Source organism: Mauremys reevesii, linkage group 4, assembly GCF_016161935.1.
Source record: "Mauremys reevesii isolate NIE-2019 linkage group 4, ASM1616193v1, whole genome shotgun sequence".
In the NCBI taxonomy this organism is placed as follows: domain Eukaryota; kingdom Metazoa; phylum Chordata; order Testudines; family Geoemydidae; genus Mauremys; species Mauremys reevesii.
Genome location: NC_052626.1, coordinates 59,689,785 through 59,712,283, shown reverse-complemented (window position 1 = coordinate 59,712,283; position 22,499 = coordinate 59,689,785). Strand labels below are relative to the sequence as shown.

Genomic DNA, 22,499 nt, shown 5'->3' with positions numbered 1-22,499 from the left:
GATGTCCAAAGTGTCAGCCTATAAGCAAGTTATAAAAAAAAACTTTTCAAGGAAAAATAGAATTCATCTGATTGTATTATGAGTGCCAAACAATAGCAGTTTATTAAATTAAGATGCATTTTTCTGCTTCTGTCATTCAAAACCAGTTTTGCTTTCTAGCCTACAATGTTGCATGCATTTAGGCTGTTATGGCTTTTGGTATTTATTTTAATTAAAAACACTGCAGTTACTAACTTTGAAAACTTCCTGTTGCACTTGTGTGACTGTTTTGAGAGCTTTTCAGTAGCCCTATCTAGATGCCTTAGGTGAGATCATTCAGGACAAAAAACAGTCTGATGCTAGGTGCTAAGTATCTTAAAGGACCCACTTTTTAATTAATTTTAACTCATAAATGAATTTACTGATTTATTTGTAAACTCTCAGAAAGTTAATTCAGTACTCAAAGAGCAAGTGCTGTAATTTATTTAATTACTTAGTTCGGGGATAGGGGGAGAATACAGGGTCCCTGCTTTTAGTACAAAACTCAACTCAGCCTTAGCTATGGAGCTGTAAACAGTGCTTGCATGATTAACATTCAATGACTTGTTTGATACTCAATAAAGAGTTATAGGATCAGTGAGTCAGGTGGAGACTATACATAAAATAATCAATAAGCACTTGCCCTGTAGACCAGAATGACCTCTTGTTTCTTACTCTTCAGGGAAATATTCCTCTTACAATATATATCAATATATTGTTTAATATGGTGTGTTAACACTTAACTATATCAGCTGCTATCTGAGGAGTTAAGACCATATTGCTTTAATTTGTTAGGCCTTAACCGCACTCATGTGAGGTAGATATTGTTAGAGCAATCACTTTATCATTGGAGTTTCCTTCTTTGACTTCCCCTTGACTTCTCTTCTTTTTTTTTGTTCTTAAGGAGTCACTGAAGATCAGTTTTTGCTCCATCCCTTTCTGCAGAAGCTAAATAAATGCTACCACTTTCCACATCCTCAGCGGGAGAGGGGGATGGAAAATGCCCAGAAGTCAGGGTGGATGGGGAGCAGCACTCTCTACCATTCGTCTGCTCTCCTCTTTTTCTGCCTTGTGGTGGTAGTGGAATCAACCAGTGAGTTTCTCCTTTCAATCTTCTGCTGCTGTGCCTGGGGACTATTGTGACTGCTTTGTTGCTGCTAAACATACCAAGTAAGTGGGGATAACAGACATCTGTGCACATCACCTTTGGACTATTGTACTGGTATTCCAACGGAATAGTCTCTTTTTGACAGTAGAACTTGTGGTGTTCACTGTGGAAGCTCGAATGTTCTAATGGACTGCTATGTTCTGTTGCCACGCACTGAGCTATAACGTGTTTTGGGGGCTAGGAGAGGTAGTTCTTTAGAGATATATCACAAGCATTAGGGGAAAATTGTGTTTCTATATGTGTGTGTAAATATGTTCTTAGAAAGAAGGGCTCATGTTTCTATAATTAGACATAGTTTTATTTTGGGGGAGGGGAGGAGGGAGTATTGCTCCTATATGGTTATTCCAGGGCTGATCTGATAGTACCACCTGTCTTTTGTGAACAACTCAGCATAGCAGAATCTGCACATAGTGAACTTGGATATAGGCAAACTCTATTTATAGTGAGGTAGAAAGTCCTGAATTGTTTCATTGCCTCAAAGTATGAAAATTCAATTCTGGTAATAGTGAATTCAGGGTAAAGTTGCTCAGGGGAGGCGGGGGGAAGTACTTAGCCATTTATTGGTTTCGCTGTTTATGGACCATTTAGCGAGACAAGGTGGGTGTGGTAATATCTTCTTTTATTGGACCAACTTCTGTTGGTGAAAGGGATAAACTTTCCAGCTTATACAGAGCTCTTCCTCAGATCTGGGAAACTCTCTCAAAGTGTCACTGTTAAAGACAAGGTTTGAACAGACTGTTTAGCATGAGTAGTTAACATGTATTTCAAGGGACCATTCATCTTGTCTCTCTAATATCCTGGGACCAATATGGCTACAACAATATTGCATACGGACAATTTGTCAAGTGTCTTCTTTGTACAGTTGTTCTAAGCAGTAGGCAGTATTGAGTTGGGGGCGAGGGGCAGGGAAACTTAGCCAGGCACTAAAATCAAAGGCATGAAAAATTCTTAGGTCTTTGGTGAGGTGTTCACTGTTACTACTTGGATACATGGGGATATGCTATAGTCATTGTGCTGCAGAGACTCCTTGGAAAGGGTCCTCTGTTCTTTGCAAACAACGTTCACCTGACAAACTCACTACAACAAACATATCTCACAGGATATTTATCTATAAAGAGTAACATGAAAGCTCATCACATGTCAAGATTCTTAATAATTGTGAGATTTATGGATGGATAATATTTACAGAATAATGTATTTATATTGAAAGTGTGTTTTACGGACAGGGAATAGAAATTAGTCACCGGGGACAATGAGTCTTGATGATGGCCCATTCGGGCAGAGGAAAATTGTCACCTGGCTCTGTTTAGCCAGTGGTGCAAAGCAAGGCTCACTTGATTAGCTTTGATCAGTACCAAGACTTTCAATGGAAAACTATCAGAGGGAACTGCAAACAATCAAAATCACTTGAAGGTGAAAAAGAACTATTACAACAAGACAGGGATTTGCTCTGCTCTGAATAGAAACAAAAGACTGTTTCTGTATAACACTGGATTCAGAGAACCTCTCTCTCTCTCTCTGTTCATTGTAGAAACCCCTTGTGGAGCGGGAGTCTTCCCATGAACATTTGGATCCCCTTTCTTGGAAAGGTAGGTAGCTGTGCAACAGACTGAACTCTGTGGGTGGGGAACATACTTTATTAGCTAGGAAAGGTAACTACTGATAAGAGTAGAGCCAGGTTTGCACCTTTATGATTTTGTTTTGTATTATAATTAGTTGTTCACATATTTCCTTCATTTCTAGTTAAATCTTTACCTTTTCTTAAATAAACCTACTTTTGTTTTATTATAAGTACTGACAAGTGCTGTGTGATTTACAGGAGTGGTGGCTTACAGTAAAACTGGTAAATTGGGGTATACTGCATGTTTGGGGGAGATGGTCTGGGATTTCTGTGAATTGCCAGTGTCGGGTTGGATATTGCAGGGGAATGATTCAAAGGGATTTGGGTGTGCCTATTGTTAAACTGCAAGGCGAAGACAGAGCTGGCATAGCCCAGAGGAGAGTGCTTGAACAGCTGAAAGACTGGTGGCGGTAAGAAGCTGACACCGATTATCACGAGAAAGACTCCCACTTGCTGGAGATGAGTGTCCTGGGTACGTGGAGAACTATCACGATCATCTCTAGTGTAATTCCACTGTAGTTAATAGAGATATGCCAGTGATGATTTTGGGCCATGAGGAGTACATCCACAGACAGACTTTCTCCCCAGAACATGTTTTGGGTCTATTGCCCTTAGTTAAAATTGATTTTCCAACATCTAATCAGAGAACAGTGTCTGTGGCCCAAATCCTGCAGTGGTCCTTAGTCAGAACTCTTATGGATTTTGCTGAATGTTCCAATGCATTTAGAAATGTAGAATTTGGCCTTGCATTTACTATTATGGATCTCAAGTAGATTTTAAGAATTTGCAAGGCCGAGGCATTTGTGGAACTTGTCAAAAACCTGTCTTGCTACATCACAGCTTTAGGAAGGAGTCAGGCATGTTACAGGATTGATGTAATCCTTTTCTGATGTTGAAGAGGAATCCAGAAAGACATGTGAATGTTTCAAGCAATGGAGTTTGGAATGTTTGTGTTTGGTGGTTCAGATTTATGTTCCATGTCAACAAGTCACCAAACCTTGGGCAAAGCACATCAGTGCACCTTGCCGCATATTTCTGACAGCAGCATTGCACAATGATTAGAACTAAGTCAATATGACTGTTCTCTTTTAGCAGCCAGTGATCGTTTTTGGAGGGGTGTGATTTGAAGCCCCCCTTATCCAACACATGCACCCCACCACCACCACAATTGTCTGTGTTCTTGATTTCTTTTGTAGCTTGCTTGCCTCCCATAATGGTATAATAATTCCCGTAATAGGGGAATGGTAGATAAGAAGCTTATTGATTATTTACCAGGTGGCCCCTTTAAAATGTGGTGTTGGGCAGAAGGAGCTCTTGCTGCCATTCTAACAGGGAATTCCATGGCAAGATTGGCAACAGTGGGGCCCTTCCAAAATAAAGATCAGATGCCCAGGCAGGCAGCAAGAAGTTTTGAGATTCCAACTTTGCAGCTTGGTTACAAGCTATATTTACTTCATCCTTTGCTTTTATCATCAAGAATTGCTCCTGCTAGAAAGACTGCAGCATCAGCCATGCGGTAAGAGCGTCCCTGAAACCTCCTTGCATCGGGTCCAAGCTGCAGCATCCTTTAGCTGCAGGCAGAAACCAGAGCCCCTTCAGAGCACTGCTTCACACTTCAAAGTTCTCAGGTAAGAGGGCCACTTAAAGCATTGTAAAGCACTTCCTCATCCCTGAAGTTGAAGGAATCACTCCCTGGATGTTCCCCCTTTCTGCCAGTCTTGAGATGGCAAAACTAAGATTCTAACTCTGATCCTTCTGCTCAGCACATTGTCTTACCACCGGCTGCACCAGACCTGCTCAGGTGTTGGCTGTGCTGGTGTGGGTTTGATCTGAACAGTCTCTAGAAGTGCTAAAGCTCTGTTGGCAAAGCCCACTAGGGTCTTTTTTATAGACAACCAGAAGAATGAATCTTTGATCTTCCTTCAGATGCCATTTATTTTCACATTTAGAATTTAGTGAAATTATCATGTAATGTGGAGGAAACCCTTTTTGCTATTACATTGAGGAAGCTCTAGTCAGCAGGCCTCCTTGATCTGGATAAGGCTGCAATGGGACTGAAGACTGTTTGTTTGAAAGAGGAAGGTTGCTGGTCCTCATATAATATTGAAACTGTTTTAGGTTGTATGTGTCCAGCCTCGCAGGGTGTGAAGCTGCAGTGTTGCATCATGCTGCGAACAGACCTTTGTGTCTGCGTGGGAGATGCTCAAAGGTCTCCTCAATTTCACTGACAGATAAAACATTGTTCTCAAATAACTGATAATGAGGAGGAGACTGGACAGTACAATATTATCTGAGGTAATATATTGATCTGAGAACTGGGATAGATGGACAATAAGTAAAAAGTGATTGTTACTTTTTGTAATGCAAGTGGCCTGGACAGTCCCATAGGCTTTGCTGTTACACATATTTTCATGGGGGGGTAGGAGGGGAGGACTCACCACAGGGACTGTGGTGAGTCAGAGGAGTAAGAAGCAGTGCTACCACTTTAGGTTTATCTGGTAACCGTTCCCTATCAAAGTAAATAAGGATCACTGCTTCAGGGTGGCAGATACCATAGGATCTCTGTCTAGATTTTTTTTGGAGAGGTGAGCACCCAAAGTGCGATTTGGTATTTGGTAGCTCAGTGTTTTTCCATTTTGGGGTTAGGTCCTCCTGGTGGCATGGGGTATCAGACTAGTTTAGAAGCGTAGGAGCAGAGGAGAAATCAGTGTGAATGGGTAAAGCTGTAGGGGTCTAGATCCAACCTGCACATCAAACGGGCTGTTGTGTCTGTAGGTAAAGCAGCAGGTGGTTCCTTTAAAACTGTCTAGCTCTCCTCCCTGTTCTTGTTGAGGTTTCTTAGGGCTTGTCTTCACTAAAAAAGGTATGTTCTTTACCTCATCGTAACCAGCCTCTGTGAGCTTACTGTGTGGTAAATGCAAAGTGAAGACCAGGCACTTTAGTTAACCGGCAGGTAAACTCACCAAAGTCAACTCCAGGAGGGAGTACAGGACTGTTTACCTAATGATACAACTAAGGTGCCTGGCCTTCAGTGTGTTTTTTACTTCAGCATAGTTCATGCATGGTAGTTATCCTGAGGTTAAAAAAAAAAAGCACCTTTTTAGCAGTGATGACAAGCCCTAAAGTAGCTGGCCTTCGAAGCAACTCACAGGTGCGGAGGCTGCGGGCTCAGGCAGGACCCAGGAACCCAAGCTTCTCATCATCTTGCTTCCTGGGGAATGGGGAGAGGCGCTGAAGCTACCGGAGAGGAGGAGGAGAAGAGTCACCAAAAACATGGGGGAACCCGAGGAAGGAGAGGGGAGGAGAAAGAGACAGACAGAAACATGTGAGGGAGCAAAAAGAGAGACAGCCAGGACATGATACAAGGCGCCATGAGGGGAGGGATCATTCACTCTCCGAACTATCCTAAGACTGCAGTGGTGCCAATTCACAATTTTTTTGTGGGGATGGGGCCTGCTAATTCATGTCCAGACCCCCTCCAGTACCCTCTCCCAGCTCCTGTGCAGGGATCTTGTCCCTGTTCATCCCCCATCTTCCTCCCTGTGTCTCCCTCAGCCGGAGAGTGTCCCTTGCCTTGTACCCACATAGTGCACAAGCCGGTGCGGCCAGGAGTCAAGTTCTCAGCATCTCGCCTGTGCTCTGCCATACAGGAACATGCTCTCCAACACCATTTGGCTGGTCGCCCCTCCATCTGGGGAGAGCAGCAGCTGGGCCAAATTTGAATGGTATTGTGACTCCATGACCCAGGTCACATTGCCACTTACTGAACCTTGGCCTGGGTGTCCCTCCGTCTGTACAGAGGGGTGTCCAAGTCAGATTTCAATGGTGGTGTGACCATGCAGCTGGAGTGACGCTCCAGACCTTTCCCGCAGCACCCATACTGATTTAGTATGGAGCCTTGCTTAAAAGTGGTTTGACCCTGGGCCTGCCCCCTTCCCCTCTCCCCCATCTCCGTTCAGTGGCCTGTGGAATTTTGAGCAAGTGCAAAAACTTTGGGGGAGGGGAGGGTTGCTCCCCCCCACTACCCCAGCCTCCCCTAATTGGTGCCACTGCCTAAGAGGGCTCTGGCAAATCAAAGTTGGGAGCAACTGCACTAGGTAGCTGTTCGCCAACTGTTTTGCAACTTCATTAAGGCTCAAATTTTCAAAAATGGCCACTGATTTGGGCAGCCCTGAGAATCAAGCCAGAGGTGGCTCAGGTTAGAAGTGCTGAGCATCCACAAGTTTAATTGAAGTTAGTGGCAGCTGTGAGTGCTCAGCATCTCTGAAAAGCAGCCCCCATGTTTCTTCAGTTGGGCAGCCAAAAATCAGTGGATGCTTCTGAAAAATGTTAGCCTCAGCCAGCAACTCCAAAAAGGGAGTTAACACCACATCATGTGGTTTCATTGTTTCCTCAGTGTTCTGGGGCTTTGGCATGTGGACTTCAAGCCAACAACCAGGCTAACTGCTTATTTAATATAAATGTTCTGTTACAATCGAATGTAAATACAAGTATTTTGTTTTTGTTTTTTGCCATTTGTAGTTCTGCTGTCATCACACAGCAATGCAAATCACAGAGATCTTGAAGGGCCTAGAACAGTTAGTTTATGTGTTTTCCTCTCCTATTTTTCCTTATGTAAAGGCAGTGAGATGAAAGAACACATATTGGAGCAGTCAGGTTTAAATTAAACAGCTGTCTTGAAGAAAGCTCCCTGTGGGCCTTTTATAGTGGCTGTTCCAAGTTAATAGCTATCAGTTTATTCAAAGAAAGTAGCTACTGTATAGAAACTAACTACTATCCCTGAAAACAAAATCTACTAGCAAACTTTAACAGAAAAGAACTCAGACCTGTAACCCTTACTCAGGCCAAACTACTACTGAAGCCAATGGGAGCTTTGCCTACAGTTAGGGCCCAGAGTCTGATGAACACCGATTGGTCACTGGAAAGCTCTGGCTCTCAGGACTAATGAAAAATTAATAGAAGTTCTACAGAGTTTTTTTCAATTTTGACATGCTTTGAGTATGAACTAAGAACCAGAGCTAAGAGAGTTCCCAAGCGAGCTGCTTTGGTGAAGGAGAAAAGAATGTCTCTTTTCCCTCCCCCCCAATCCGCCTCTTACATTTGTAGTGACTTTAGGATTTGATCCTGGATCATTGGAGACAACATGAGTTTGTTGTTGGCATCAGTAGGAGCCTGGCTCATCCCTAAGTGATCAGTGTAACTCCATGGATGTCTGTGAAACTACACTGTTTTACATCAGCTGAAGATCTGACCCAGAGAGTATTCAGAATCCTGTTTACAAGATCTGTGTTTAAGTGTATTTTTTCCATCTGTCCACACTAGGTATATGTGTTGACTTGTGGGTTTTTGGTTGTTTTTGGTTTGTTTTGTATTCGTGGAGGTGATAGTGACACTTTTTTTTAAATCTACATTTGCTGGGTGTTTGTTTGAGGCCGGATGGTAGGATGATCTGAGAAGTGTTGCTGTTCATGCTCCATTGGAAATGTAATTCTTTTTCACAGTGTTTTTTTATTGAAAGAATATTTTATCACAACATCTGGACAAGTCTGAGCAGCTCTTTCATTCTACACCTGCTAGCTGTCATTTTTAAAGCATCACTGCCAAGTCTCGTAGGTTCAAACTTTGCGTTTTGAAAAATTAAGCATAGAAAGGGGATGGAGGGTAGGAAAGGAAGTCAGAATCTAACAGGCTATAAATATTTCTCTGAAACATAATAAAAGTCATGAAGGTTCTTTGTTTTCCTTTAAACGTTTTCTTACAGTACTGGAAACACAACAGCATTGTGCTAAGCAAGCATAGGGGACCAGAGTGAAACTGACTAGCCTCCATTTCTGAGTGAAAAGGAAAAATAAAATCAAAGAACTTGAATGGTAAAAAGTAAATCTGTTTTGCAGGAATTGTTTTAGTTGGAATAATTAAAGGTGCTATTAACAATAGAGGGAAGCAATTTCTGGCAGGCTTGGCGTCAGCCGGCTAGCCTGAGCTCACAGCTCATGCAGCAACATCCACATTGCTATTTTTAGCATGCTAGCTCGAGCTGCACTGGCATGAGTCCATCAATCTGTGCTGGAAATCGCACCCCTAGCTGCAGTGTAGACATACCCTAAGTGCCTTACATCACTTGTGAAATTGGAACTAAGACTCCGAAGTCATATAGGTGCTTTTGAGGAACTTAAATAAGTGACCTGATTTTCAAAAATGCTGAGTGCCTACCATCTTCAGTTGACCTCAAAGGGAGCTGTGGGGTGCTCATCATTTCTGAAAAATGTATTTAAATGCCTAAATTTGAATTTAAGATCTTAACTCTGGGCTCCTATCTTTAAAGTCTTGGTTTCAGTAACTTAACCACTTAACGCTGCAGCAGCAGGAGAAGAAAAACATGAAAGACTTTAAAAAGTATCAGTGTACCAAATTTTCTGCTCCATATCCTTATTAGGTGGAAATGCAGAATGAGTGACATCGTCTGTAAAATGAGGGCAGTGCCTTAATATTCTTCGAGTGCTTGCTCATGTCAGTTCCATTCTAGGTGCGTGCGCGCCCATGTGCACAGTCGCTGGAGATTTTTGCCTTAGCAGTATCCATAGGGTCAGCTGTGGCGCCCTCTGGAGTGCTGTGCTCATGTGTCGATATATTGGGGCTGCTGGCCCTGTGCCCTCTCAGTTCCTTCTTACCACCTTGTGGCAGTTGGTCGGAGCATCTCTTTCCCTTGCCTAGCAAGTGGTTAGCGGTTTCGCCTTCGTTTTGTGTTTTAGTGCTTTGTAAATAGTTTTTGTTGACAGTAGTTAGCTAGTGAAGTAGTTGTTAAGCACTGTCGTTTGTAAGTTAGGGTCCTGGTGGGTACTTTGCCCCAGGCGGGGCATACCCCCGAAGCCTTGTGCTGACTGTAAAGGTCTATGCCTGTTAGTGACCCCCAGAGCTGCTGCCTGAAGTGCTTGCGGGAATCACATGTAAAAGAAAGGGTCCGGAGGCACCAACTTTTTTCTGCACCAGTGGGTGCTTGCCCCGCGTCTCCACCCCGACTCCACTTCCGCCCCAAAGTCCGCCCCTCCCTGCTCCTATTGGACCCCTCCCCCAATCCCCATCCTGGTCCCCTCCCCTAAGTGTGCTGTGTCCCCCTCCTCCCAGGCTTGCCGCATGAAACAGCTGTTTTGCAGCACAAGCGCTGGGAGGGAGGGGGAGAAGCAGGACACAGTGGCGCGCTCAGAGGAGGAGGCAGAGTGGAGGCGAGCTGGGGTGGAGGCGGTGAGGTGGGGAGCTGCCGGTGGGTGCAGAGCACCCACGAATTTTTTGCTGTGGGTGCTCCAGCTCCAGAGCACCTACTGAGTCGGCACCTATGAAAGGGTTGTGCATCTGTAAGAACTTTCGTCCCAGAACACAGAAGGAGTGTAACATCTGTTTGAGGGCCCTACTCATGGAGGCTGCTCTCCGCCCAGCCTCAGAGATGTCCTGGCTGGACTCAAACCCCAATACTTCAGCTTCAGTGCACAGTGCACCCCTGGCACCAGGTTCTATCCAGCACTGCTCCCCTTTGCCGATGCCCAAGAAGAAATCGAAGAAGTGTGACCCAGCACTGAGCAAGAAAGACCAAGGGGCATCTGGTAAAGGACCCTGTTCGGGCCGCGGCCCGCCCACACCAGAACCACGGGGGGGTTTCTCCCCTATGGGGCCTTCTAGCTGCTAGAGGCATCCTCCACTGACTCCAGGGAGCAATAGGGTCATAGAATCATAGAATATCAGGGTTGGAAGGGACCTCAGGAGGTCATTTAGTCCAACCCCCTGCTCAAAGCAGGACCAAGACCAACTAAATCATCCCAGCCAGGGCTTTGTCAAGCCTGACCTTAAAAACCTCTAAGGAAGGACATTCTGCCACCTCCCTAGGTAACCCATTCCAAAGCTTCACCACCCTCCCAGTGAAAAAGTTTTTCCTAATATCAAACCTAAACCTCCCCCACTGCAACTTGAGACCATTACTCCTTGTTCTGTCATCTGGTACCAGTGAGAACAGTCTAGATTCATCCTCTTTGGAACTCCCTTTCAGGTAGTAGAAAGCAGCTATAAACCCCCCCCCCCCCCCGCACTCTTCTCTTCTGCAGACTAAACAATCCAAGTTCCCTCAGCTTCACCTCATAAGTCATGTGCTCCAGCCCCCTAATAATTTTTGTTGCCCTCCGCTGGACTCTTTCCAATTTTTCCACATCCTTCTTGTAGTGTGGGGCCCAAAACTGGACACAGTACTCCAGATGAGGCCTCACCAATGTCGAATAGAGAGGAATGATCACATCCCTCAATCTGCTGGCAATGCCCCTACTTATACAGCCCAAAATGCTGTTAGCCTTCTTGGCAACAAGGGCACACTGTCGACTCATATCCAGCTTCTCATCCACCGTAACCCCTAGGTCCTTTTCTGCAGAACTGCTGCCTAGCCATTCAGTCCCTAGTCTGTAACAGTGAATGGGATTCTTCCGTCCTAAGTGCAGGACTCTGCACTTGTCCTTGTTGAACCTCATCGGGTTTTTTTAGGCCCAATCCTCTAATTTGTGTAGGTCCCTCTGTATCCTATCCCTACCCTTCAGCGTATCTACCACTCCTCCCAGTTTAGTGCCATCTGCAAACTTGCTTAGAGTGCAATCCATGCCATCCTCCAAATCATTAATGAAGATATTGAACAAAACCGACCCCAGGACCGACCCTTGGAGCACTCCCTTGATACCAGCTGCCAACTAGACATGGAGCCATTGATCACTACCCGTTGAGCCCAACGATCTAGCCAGCTTTCCATCCACCTTATAGTCCATTCATCCAGCCCATACTTCTTTAACTTGCCAGCAAGAATACTGTGGGAGACCGTATCAAAGGCTTTGCTAAAGTCAAGTAATAGCACGTCCACTGCTTTCCCCTCATCCACAGAGCCAGTTATCTGATGCCCAAATGGCACGGGACACAGATGATTCGGTGGCCAGAGTGGTCACTTCAGTGGTGGTTATGAAGCGCAGTTCTTGGCTTCAGACCACGGGTCTCTCCCAGGAGATGCAGTCCTCAATCCAGGACCTCCTGTTTGAGGAGTTGGACTCTTTGCTGAGCAGACAGATGCAAGACTGCGTGGGCTGAAGGACACTTAGGCCACCCTCTGCTTGCTGGGTCTGCATACGCTGCAGTTGGCAAGGAAGCAGTTCTGGCCGCCCCCGCCACTCAGGCCTTCACAGTCTCGACAGGGGTCTTCAAGGAGAAGGGATAGGGACATGAGTTTTAGTTGTCACTTCCCTTTCTCCTCCCTATCACCTGTGCAACCTGGCCTGGCAAAACATCATGGAGGCCAGAAGCTCTCATTTTGAGGGTGCACCCTCAAAAGAGCAACATCCCAGTCAACTCCCTGGATCCGCCTCATTCTCTTCTCAACCATCTTTGTCCCTACTGTTTGGTCTGGTCTCAGGTCACCTTGGACCATTGGGTGCTAGAAATTGTATCTCTGGGCTACACCCTGCAATTCTCAGCCACCCCCACTCCCTTTCCCCGTCCCTCTTCAGGGACCCTTCCCATAAGCAACTCCTTGTTCAAGATGTAGATAACCTCCTGCAGTTGGGGGCAGTGGAGAAGATCCCTCAGGAAATGAGGGGGGAAAGGGTTCTACTCCCACTAGTTTCTAATCCCAAACACAAAAGAGGGCCTAAGACCCATTCTGGACCTGCAGTTACTCCACAAATATCTCAAAAAGTTGAAGTTCCACATGGTCTCCCTGGATCTGGGAGACGGGTATGCTGCTCTTGACTTGAAAGACGCTTATTTTCATATTTCCTGCCTGAGGTTGTTAGGTCACATGTCAGCTTGTACTTATGTGGTCTATCATACCCGGCTCCATCTTTGGCCATTGCAAGCATGGCTGACATCAGTCTACACCCCCAACAGGCATGATCTAGACCTGGTAGTCAGGGTGCCGGACTGCATCTGGTTTTCACTGGAATGGTGGTTGGAGGGGTTTCCTTCGCAGCCCTGGCGCTGACCCTGGTTTCTATTGCCTTGGACGTGGGCTGGGGAGCCCAATTGGGCAAGCTCTGCATGCAAGGCTGTTGGTCGTGGGACGATCACTCCCTCCACATAAATGTCAGGGAGCTCAGAGCAGTTTGTTTGGCTTGTCAGGCTTTCCAGTTCCACTTGAAGAGTGAGGTGGTACAAGTCCTGATGGACAACACCGCCACAAATTTTTATATCAACAAGCAAGGTGGAGCCAGGTTGACAGCCCTTTGCCAGGAAGCTCTCTGGCTCTGGGATTTCTGTATGCAGCCTGCCATTCATCTTGTGGCCATGCACCTCCTGAGCACCAGGAACATATTAGCTGATCGCCTCAGCAGAACCTTCTCATCTCGCCACGAGTGGTCTCTTCATCCCAAGGTGGTCAGAGTGATCTTCCAAAGGTGGGGAATTCCCCAGGGTGGACTTGTTTGAGACTTGTCGGAACAGGAAATGCTCCCTGTCAGACGCCTTCTTATTTCTGTGGTCAGGGGCTCTGATGTACCATAGGCACCGACTCCCTGGGTGCTCTGGGGCTGGAGCACCCACGGAAAAAAATTGGTAGGTGCTCAGCACCCACCGGCAGCTCCACTCCCCGCCCCCCCTGCTCCAGCTTACCTCCGCCTCCACTAGGGTGACCAGACAGCAAGTGTGGAAAAATTGGGACGGGGGTGGGGGATAATAGGAGCCTACATAAGAGACCCAAAAATCGGGACCATCTCTATAAAATCAGGACATCTGGTCACCCTAGCCTCCGCCTCCTCCACCAGCACTGCTTCCTCCCCTCCCTCCCAGCGCTTGCGCCATGAAACAGCTGATTCGCAGGGCAGGGACAGAGAGGGGAGGAGGAGGAACGCAATGCACTGGGGGAAGAGGTGGGGCCAGGGCAGGGATTTGGGGAAGGAATCCAATGGGGAGGAGTTAGGGCGGGGACTTTGGGGATGGGGTTGGAATGAGAGCGAGGCCAGAGGCAAGGAAAGGGGTGAGGTGCACGGGCACCCACCGGCGCCAGAGAAAGTTGGCGCCTATGTGATGTACTCCTTCCCATTGGTGCCGATAATCTACAGAGTCCTCATGAAGATCAAACAGGACAGGGTGAAGATAACCCTAATAGCCCCGGCTTGGCCTTGCCAGCACTGGTTCAGCATGCTGCTGGGTCTCTCGTTCGCAGCCCACTGCAGCTGCCCCTCTGGCCGGATGTTCCAGAACCACGGCAGTCTTCTGCACTCGAACCTGGCGGCGCTGCACCTACGGCTTGCCTGCTGCATGGTTAAATGCTGAAGAGCAGGAGTCCTTGGCCTGTGTCCAACAGATACCGTTGGGCAGCAGGAAACTCTCTACCAGGGCAGTCTACCTGGCCAAATGGAAACGGTTCATGTGCTGGGCCTTGGACCAGGGTATTAGGCTTGAGCAGGCCTCTCTGCGGTCGATCTTGGACCACCTTCTACATCTTAAGCTCCAGGGCTTGTCAGGGCCGCCCGGGGGATGGGGGGGGCAAGTGGGGCAATTTGCCCTGTGCCCCGCAGGGGCCCCCATGAGAGTTTTTCGGGGCCCCTGGAGCGGGGTCCTTCACTCGCTCCGGGGGCCCCGGAAAACTCTCGCGGGGCCTGAGCCCCTGCAGCTTCTTCCGCTCACGGTCTTCGCCGGCTGGGGGGGTCCTTCAGCGGCGGGTCCCAGAGCGGAAGTGCCCTGAAGACCCGCGGCGGGGTCCCCCCGCCGCCGAAGACCCGGCTGCACTTCGGTGGCGGGTCCCGCTTCGGTGGTAATTCGGCAGCGGGGGGCCCCTGCCGCGGGTCTTCAGGGCACTTCAGCGGCGGGTCCCGGAGCGGAAGGATCCCTTGCCTCCGAATTACCGCCGAAGCGGGGGCCCCCCGCCACCGAAGACCCCAGGCCCCCGAAATCCTCTGGGCGGCCCTGGGGCTTGTCCCTTTCATCAGTTAAGGTCCACTTGGCCACTATATAAGCCTTTCACCCTCCAGTCCAGGGCAGGTCGGTCTTCACTCACGACACGATGGTCTGGTTCTTGAAGGGTCCGGAGCGACTCTTATCTCCATGTCCAGGACCCTCCTTGGGACCTGAATCTAGTGCTGGCACGGCTCATGGGGGGGGCCCCATTTGAGCCACTGGCTTCCTGTTCCCTTCTTCTGCTCTCCTGGAAGGTGTCATTGCTGGTAGCAATAACGTCTGCCCATAAGATCTGAGATTAGGGCGCTTACCGGAGCTGCCCTAAATAGTGTTTTTTCAAGGACAAAGTCTAGCTGCGGCTACACCCAGCTTTCCTGCCCAAGGTTGTTTCACATTTTCACCTGAGCAAGGACATATTCTTGCCATCTGTTTTTGCTATGAACAGGCAAAAGCGCCTCCTCTGGCGATTGTAACTGCCGCTAGGGCATAAGTCGCTTCAGCGGCTTTCCTGGCCCAAGTACCTATTCAGGCTATCTGTAGGGCCGCTACCTGGCCGTCTGTTCACAAGTTCATGTCTCACTACGTGCTTACACAGCAAGCCCAAGATAATGCTGGCTTCAGTAGAGCAGTGTTGCAAACTGCACGACTGTGAACTCCAAGCCCACCTCCAGGGATACTGCTTGAGAGTCACCTAGAATGGAATTGACATGAGCAAGCACTCAAAGAAGAAAAGACGGTTACCTACCTTTTATAACTGTTGTTCTTCAAGATGTGTTGCTTATGTCCATTCCAGTACTCGCCCTCCTGCCCCTCTGTCAGAGTTACTGGCAAAAAGGAACTGAGAGGGCATAGGGCTGGCGACGCCTAATATACCGATGCATGAGCGCGACACTCCAGAGGGCGCCACAGCCTATGGATACTGCTAAGGCGAAAATCTCAGATGACTGTGCATGTGGGCACTCTCACACCTAGAATGGAATGTACATGAGCAACACATTTTCTTTCTCCCATGCTGACCCTCGTACATAGGAGGAGCTCCACAGGAACATCTGCAAAACTAATTCCTTAGCCTCCTGCAAGCAAATCCCTCCTGAAAACTGTCCTACCTGCAGTGATGCCTTTTAAAAATGTTGATGATAGGCTGCTGGTGTACTAAGAGCACTCACCGCCCAAGTGCTGACCAGTATTGTCACATTGAGCTCCCCCCGTCAGTCTCTCTGTATCCATTTGTTGTCTTTTGCCTTACACTTAGACCGTAAGGTCTTTAGAAAAGGACTGTCCCTGTTCTGTGTTTGTACAGCACCTAGCACAGTGGGGTCCTGGTCCATGACTTGGGGCTCCTAGGAGCTGCAGCAATACAAATGATCAGATAATCCTTACCTGCCTCACAAGAGTCTTTTGGAAAGCGTAGTTCATTACTGTTTGTGAAGAGCTTTGAGAAGGTCAGAGAATTATCAGACTGCAGTGGGACATTAGGATTTCAGCTGATAGGAAAGTGACTGATCACACAGGTTACAATTTCCATTTAAAAAACTAATCTCATTCACTTCCAAGTGCTATAAATTACTGCCATGATCCATGCAAGTGTAGTGAGAAAGAATCAGAATTTGTTTTCATGCCACTTTTCTACTAACAGAGGAGATGGACTGAGACTTTTGATGGTCTTTTCTTCACTAGGCTTGAAAGGTATGATATTAGCCTAGAGGGTTGCCCATGCTTTAGCTAGATCAGCATTTGCTGAATTACAGCTTGCTGTGCCTAAAGTTTTAGAAGAAGTTGGTTAGATCCTGTTAGCTAGCTAACACCACACATTTTGTTCATAATCAAGACAGTTCTTCTGATGCTGTTGTTTTCCCCATCACTGACATGAAGTGGTTGCTCTGTCCCCTGCAAACTTGGACATTAGGTATATCTCCAATTATTATTATTATTATTATTATACTATCTCCTAGAACTGGAATGGACCTTGAAAGGTCACTGAGTCCAGCCCCCTGCCCTCACTAGCAGGATCAATTACTGATTTTTGCCCCAGGTCCCTAAGTGGCTCCCTCAAGGATTGAACTCACAACCCTGGGTTCAGCAGGCCAATGCTCAAGCCACTGAGCTATCTGTCCCCCCCTGCCCATCCACAACTGGTCATTAAAATTACACAGAGAGAGATCACCTGGAACACTTGTGTTAAAACTATTTATTTAAGAAGTTTTAGTAAGTTTATAAAACTTTGCCATGTAAATTTGAGGAAAAAAAAAACAATCATTACAACAGTCAGCTTTTGTTTAGAGAGACATTATAAAGGGATATAGTTATTAGATCTTGTATTTAACAGGGAATTATCATATTACAGAGTGAGCATCATTACAATGGCTTGTTGTTTCTAGTGATTTTATTAAATTTGAGTGAAATCTCTGTGCACACATTTAATAGAGGACACTTGTCTATTAAATGTTAATATTAAAAAAATTGGACAAGTATGTTGGTTATTTATTTATTTTGCAGGTGAATGTACTTCGCTATCTTTTATTCAATACTCTATCTGTCCTCTGCCTATTTTGCTGGGTACATAAATGATGTATTTATTCTTTTGAACCATTCTTCTATGGTTGGGCTATTTTTTTCCCCCAATGAGGCTACCAATAGTCAAGCGGCTACTAGCAGATGCGAGATGAATTATTCATTTACTTTTGTGTGACCATTTCTGGTAGGAAGCCCTAGGAGGATTACCAAAGTGTCATTTGGTAATAAATATCCCAGAACTGTGAAATTTTGTTACAGATTGCATCCCAATACTCTCTAATGACTGGACATATCCACCAAATATGCATAAAATCTCCTCTTTCACCACAATTTTTCCAACATTTATCCCCAATCAATCTCTCTATTCTTTAATCTAACTGGTATATGAGGTACCTTGGAACAGTATTGTAAAGAAATGTTCTTTTCTTGTGCTACAGACTGAGGTTTCTGGTCCTTTTTTCCAGATCAAACCCCATTCCTCTGGGGCAACTTGTCTATCCACATCCTTTTCCCAGCCTGTCAGATATGGACACTTTTTTTTTTGGCTTAGGGAAGCTGTCTGCAGATATTGATATATGTTGGTTATACTTTTTGTTTCCTAATTGACCAGATGCCATTACTTCTATTAAAGTTAGCTTTCTGTATAAAACAGATTTCTAGAAAGTTAAACAATTTCTGACTTGAAAGTACTGGTACCAGGAAAGAGTGGGCCAGTTAAAGTTAGTTTTGATCTCTAAATAAGTAAGAAAAGCTTATTTACTGAATAGCTGTCCAACGTGTTTATTCCATGACTCTCCCAACCTTTGAAGATCTATGGTTTGCAATTTGGGTTAAGATTCAGATTATTTGCAATGGTGTCACTGGTGAGGGAAAAGACTTTATCTCATCTCTAGTTCTATCTCAAACTCGTAGCTGTTGCTAAAGGATGTGTGTAAATTTCTAGCAGGCGTCACTTTTTATTAATCCATAATATTTTATTAATCCTAGCTGTAATTTTCTTGTTCAATAAAGACCCAGTGTTTGGCTGAGTTAGAGCTCCCCTCAGTCCACTACCATTTTTTGTTGACTGGCTTGATACTATATAGAATATTTGGGACAGCTAGTCCACCCTGTTTAATGGGTTGGTACAAAGTATCTGCTCTCACATTTGGTCTTTTCTTGTTCCATATAAATTCTAACATCATCCTCTATATATTATTGCTAGTGTTTTTTTCTGGGATAATCACAGAAAGATTTTGAAATGAGAAACACATCCTTGGCAGAATATTCATTTTTTGACTGTGGCTGTTCTTCCCAGCCAAGAAATTGCACACTTCTCCCAGCATGCCAGCAAATGAAAAAAGATCAGAAGTAGTGGTTTGGCATTTAAATCACAGAGCTCCTCTAAGTTGTGTGAGATTTAAATTCCCAGGTATCTGATAGAATTTTTTGCCCATTTGTACCCAAATGTTTTCTGGAGGAGTGATTTTTTCAGAGTCTGGCAAATGTATAGTTAGCATTTCAGGTTTAGCATAATTTACTTTAAATCCAGATGCTTTCCCAAAGTCCTGGATTTCTGTAGAAACTAATTTTAGGGAAATTTTTGGGTTAGATAAAAATGTTACATCATCTGCATATAATGCTATTTTCTGGGATGTTCCTGCAAGTTTTATTCCTGTGATGGATCCATCATTCCTTATCCTCTGGTGACACTTCTTGTTTCTTAGAATAGAACATTCTGAGACTTGCAACAAAAAGTGTTCAGTACAGGCCCCGTTCCTAGAGTTTGTGTCTGATAGTTCACTGGGGCTTAGCTGCTTTCAGGGCATAATATAAGGTTTACGTGTTTTAGCCAGACATTTGGCTGAGTATTTGTATGGCAATGAGATAGGGTTATTTGAGACATGACCAGCAGTGAGCTGTTATGGTAGCAGTTCTCTTGAGCATTACAGAAGGGAATTATGTAATTGTTTGTTTTTAATGAAACAAAGTCCCATGATACACCAGCCATAGAACATTTGAGAGAGAGACTTGAGTTGCAAAATTCAGATGTGGGTCTGGAGCCAGCTGCAGAATTAGGATCTGATCCAGGTTCAGATTCCAAACACCACCTTAGTGTTCAGGGTCTGGTTTGGATCTGGGGTTTGGGTTCTGGTCTATCTCTTAAAAATAAAATAACCTGAATCTCAAATATGAAGGTTAACCAGCTACCCTATCAACAAGAATGACTGAGTGTAAGTTCTGCTGTGAGATACCGTTTGTGGCAGTTAATCAAATTTGAAGTTGTAGTGCAGTCCATGTAGTTCAGTTTTAAACAATAAACTGGAATAATATTCATGCAGTTGAGATCAGCTCTCAAAAGCCATTTACCTCTGAATTTCCTTTGAAAAGCTCCTCCAAATACATCAGTCCCATAATGCATTCTATTTACAATGACCATGCATCACCTTGTTTCTATTGTATCGTTCTCCTTCCTACCTTGTGGTCTATAAGGGGCCTGATCCAAAGCCCATTGAAGAAAATGGAAAAACTTGACTGGGCTTTGGATTGGGCCATGTGTTTTGGTGGGGCAAGAAATCAAGACACACTAAAGCTGTAGTCAGTATGATATATTCAAGATATTGTAAAGTGCCTGCCAGACCTGACAATGCTATAGTGGTATGTAAATAATAATAGATGTGTAACATTGCTTACAAATGAGATGATCTCATTATATAAGAGCAGGTCTACACTACCGCTTATGTCAATCTAACTTATGTCACTCCGGGGTGTGAAAAACCCCTTCTCCCACCCCCATGAGCATTGCAAGTTACATCGACCTAAGTCAGTGGTTCTCAAACTTCTGTACTGGTGACTCCTTTCACATAGCAAGCCTCTGAGTGTGACCCCCCCCCTTTATAAATGAAAAACACTTTTTAATATATTTAACGCCATTATAAATGCTGGAGGCAAAGCGGGGTTTGGGGTGGAGGCTGACGTCTCGTGACACCCCCCCATGTAATAACCTTGTGACTCCCTGAGGGGTCCCGACCCCCAGTTTGAGAACCACTGACCTAAGTGCTGTCCACACTGGCACTGTGTGGGCGGGAGACTCTCTCCCACCAACATAGCTTCCGCCTCTCAGGGAGGTGGAGTAATTATGCGGACGGGAGCAGCAGTGCAGCTGCATCAGTGTAGCACTTCCACTTCAGACCTGCCCAAAGAGACTCGTTGAACATAAAGTCAGCTGAATGGTTTTCCCCTTCCACTCTGCTGGAGGCTTTTGGGTCTTAGTTATAAGTTTTGCTGTGCGTGCATCCAGCAATATTAAGAAAAATGAAGACTCCTGACCAACAAAAACAGATGGAACTTGGCTGGCTGAGGACACAAATACTCACCAGTTGCACTGTGGCCTCCTACTCCTTGCCAAATGGAGGCGTTGTGTCCTTTACTGGAATTCAGTGTCAAAGGGTCTGAGGCTGCAGCCCTTGACACAGGGAAAACTCCCATTGAAATGAATGGGCATTACCCTTTGTCAGGGTTATAGGACTAGGCCCACTGACAGTGAAATAGAGAGCTTGTTAACTTAGTGAGTGCTGTAACAGCTGCAGTCAGGGAACTGGTCTATTTCTAAAGTAGTTTTATTAAACTGAACAGAAAGGGAGGATAATACTTGAATGATAATCATAATTTCTGTCTCTCTTAGGGCTAGTCTACACTTACGAGCCGGGTCGCCATGGTGAGTTCGACTTCTCGGAGTTCAAACTATCGCGTCTAATCTGGACGCGATAGTTCGAACTCCGGAAGCGATAGTTCGAACTCCGGTACTCCACCACTGCAAAAGGCGGTGGCGGAGTTGACCTTGGAGCCGCGGACTTTGATTCCGCGGTGTCTGGACGGGTGAGTAGTTCAAACTAGGGTACTTCGAATTCAGCTACGCTATTCACGTAGCTGAATTTGCATACCCTAGTTCGACCCCGCTTCTTAGTGTGGACCAGCCCTTAGATACTTAATTTGCACCAGCACCTTTCACCCAATGATCTCAAAGCCATTTGCAAACAATTGTTTCATTTTCACAACACCCCTATAAAGAAAGTCTTTTACCAGATGGGCAACATCAGATCCAGAGAGATGACCTGCCCAAGGTCTCTGGGAAAGTCCGTGGCAGGGCTGGGGACCAAAGCCAGGAGGTCTGATTCCCAGTGCCCTACTCCAGCCACGTAAAGTGAGCATTGACAGACCCCATTTTGGAGGATGTATGTCAAATGGTCCTCAATGCACCATGAAAAGGTTCACATACCAAAAAAGCCTTTTGATACTAGTTAAAGGAATTATCCTGTTAAAAGAAATGATATGTGATGTAATGCACTGTGAACATTAGCTGGGCATAACTGTTGACATAAATTATAAGTGTATGATAAGATTTATTTAAATAGTTAAACTACATTTACCATGCATTTTAACAGCTGCACCAAGCACCTGATCCAAAACCCACTGCTCATTTGGGAGTCGTTCTGTTGACTTTAGTGGGCTTTGATTAGGCCTGTATTCCCTACAGGACTATTTGCCTTAGGTAATTATAGAGTCACCACAGTATCTGGGTTGTACTTCTAACATTCCAGCTCTCTGAGCAGCTTCAGACAGCTACTATTAACCAAAACAAACACTGCCAAAGAATCAGAGGGGTAGCCGTGTTAGTCTGGAGCTGTAAAAAGCGACAAAGAGTCCTGTGGCACCTTATAGACTAAACAGACGTATTGGAGCATAAGCTTTCGTGGATGAATATGAAGTGGGTATTCACCCACAAAAGCTTATGCTCCAATACATCTGTTTAGTCTATAAGGTGCCACAGGACTCTTTGTCGCTTTTTACTGCCAAAGAAATGTCTCATTTTCTCCATTACATGTGAAATGCCGAGCCCCACCTACCCCTTCTACATCCCACCCCCGCAATTACATTGGCCATGGCCATGTTCAGGACAGGCAATATTCAGTAGTGACCAGCAGAAAGGTTTAGGGTTCAATATGGGATAGTAACAGGAGCTTTACCACTGGAGAGGGGGAGATTCTCAGCTTTTCAGTGGTATAGACAACCCTTGTCAGAGGCCTATATTCTTTTGGGGTTAGAGATGGTCTCTTATTGTATGTATATACAGTGCCTAGCACAGTGAGTCCCTGGTCTCCCTTGGGATGCTATTGTAATAAATAGCAATATGTATCATGATGTTTTGGGTAATTTTATAGCCGTTTGTAATAAATACTATTAGTTGTAATTTTTCTCTCCCTCTGAGGCTCAGACAGGTGGGCTCAT

At 45.5% G+C, this 22,499-nt stretch overlaps 1 long non-coding RNA gene across 9 annotated transcripts in view; it reads left to right on the top strand.

Annotated features, from left to right (window-relative positions):
- Nucleotides 1-22,499, top strand: part of LOC120402853 — an 84,825-nt gene that overhangs the window by 11,983 nt on the left and 50,343 nt on the right. For 8 of the 9 annotated variants that reach the window (XR_005597327.1, XR_005597326.1, XR_005597320.1 and 5 more), the window contains exons 2-4: nucleotides 923-1,188; nucleotides 2,718-2,775; nucleotides 4,285-4,435. This is a non-coding gene — a long non-coding RNA (uncharacterized LOC120402853). Of the gene's footprint in view, nucleotides 1-922; nucleotides 1,189-1,316; nucleotides 1,373-2,717; nucleotides 2,776-4,284; nucleotides 4,436-22,499 lie in introns of those variants that run through there. The other variant, XR_005597324.1, reaches the window with a different exon arrangement.